The sequence below is a fragment of the Bison bison genome, unplaced genomic scaffold, assembly GCF_000754665.1.
Source record: "Bison bison bison isolate TAMUID 2011002044 unplaced genomic scaffold, Bison_UMD1.0 scf7180017851503, whole genome shotgun sequence".
Lineage (NCBI taxonomy): Eukaryota > Metazoa > Chordata > Mammalia > Artiodactyla > Bovidae > Bison > Bison bison.
This window is the reverse complement of record NW_011482076.1, coordinates 10112-11898: the sequence shown is the minus strand read 5'-3', so window position 1 is coordinate 11898 and position 1787 is coordinate 10112.

The following is a 1787-nucleotide window of genomic DNA, read 5'->3' as shown; positions in this document are numbered from 1 at the left end:
CCACAGAAAAAGAACCAACAATGGCCCTTAATTATCTGAGGTGATCAGATGTATAATAGAAATATAAATTGTAACTGCACTGAGGTATGATTTCTAACCTTGACAAAAACAGAAAACTTTGACAACATACTCCGTTGTTAAGGTTGTGAGAACAATCACTTTTGACGTTGCTAGTGAAGCTAGTGAAGCTACTGAGCTAGTCGCTCAGTTCTGTCCGAGTCTTTGCAATCCCAGGAACCATACTGTACATGGAATTCTCCAGGCCAGAATACTGGAGTGGGTAGCCTTTCCCTTCTCCAGAGGATCTTCCCAACCCAGGGATCAAACCCAGGTCTCCCACACTGCAGGTAGATTCTTTACCAACTGAGCTATCAGGTAAGCCCTCATACATTGCTAATGGTAAAGCAAAACGGTACTGGCTCTAAGAATTTGAATTAGCAAAATTACACATGCATTTTCTCTGAGACCCAGAAATCCCACTTCTAGGAATCTATTTCCAAGATACACTCAGAAACATGCATAAAGCTGCTTCTCCATTAATTGCAAAAGCAAAACAGTTGCAAAAAAGAAAAAGAATGAAAGAAATATCTTACACTTTTTGGGGAACCTTTTGGGTAACAAGTGTGGGAATTTATATGCACACTCAAACACATGAACATACATGGTTGCTAATATTTTCCAAAAGACAATAGAAGGATAAACCAAAATAGTAAATTTGGGAAAGAAGACAAAAGAGAGGTAGTGGGAAGAACAAAGATAAAAACTAGGTATTTTTCAATGTGACTTGTATTATAGTTTTGACCTTAGCACCATCTTCATTTTTCTATACATGTGAAAAATAACATTAAATAAAACAGAAAAAAGTGAAGCAATCCCTAACATAACAAATAAATTGAAACTCACTATTATTAATTTGCCAACAAAGGTCCGTCTAGTCAAAGCTATGGTTTTTCCAGTAGTCATGTATGGCTGTGAGAGTTAGACTATAAAGAAAACTGAGTGCTGATGAATTGATACTTTTGAACTGTGATGTTGGAGAAGACTCTTGAGAGTCTATTGGACAGCAAGGACATCCAACCAGTCCATCCTCAAGGAAATCAATCTTGAATATTTATTGGAAGGACTGAATGCTAAAGCTGAAACCCCAATACTTTGGCCACCTGATGCGAAGAACTGACTCGCTAGAAAAGACCCTGATGCTGGGAAAGATTGAAGGTGCGAGGAGAAGGGGATGACAGAGGATGAGATGGCTGGATGGCATCACTGACTGGATGGACATGAGTTTGAGCAAGCTCTGGGAGTTGGTGATGGACAGGGAAGCCAGGCATTCTGCAGACCATGGGGTCGCAAAGAGTTGGACTCAACTGAGTGACTGAACTGACTGACTGATTATTACTTTATATAAAATTTGTGGCCTAATGGCAAAGATATTTACCTCAAACATTTAAAAATAGAATGTTGACTTTATATATCTAAGCATATAAAAATGAAAATCACAGAATCTTAGGTTGCGCTATTGGGATCATTCTAAAACTCTTGTAAAGATATATACATACTTCACCATACACAGAGTAGAGTAAACCATATATACAATTACACTTATATCACTAAGAACCAAGATCTTCAGCATAAAAGACAACATCAAGATACAAATCAAACATGAAACAGAATCCTATAGTGTCCATTTTTTAATATAAATTTATTTATTTTAATCGGAGGCTAATTACTTTATAATATTGTATTGGTTTTGCCATACATCAACATGAATCCACCATGGATGTACACAT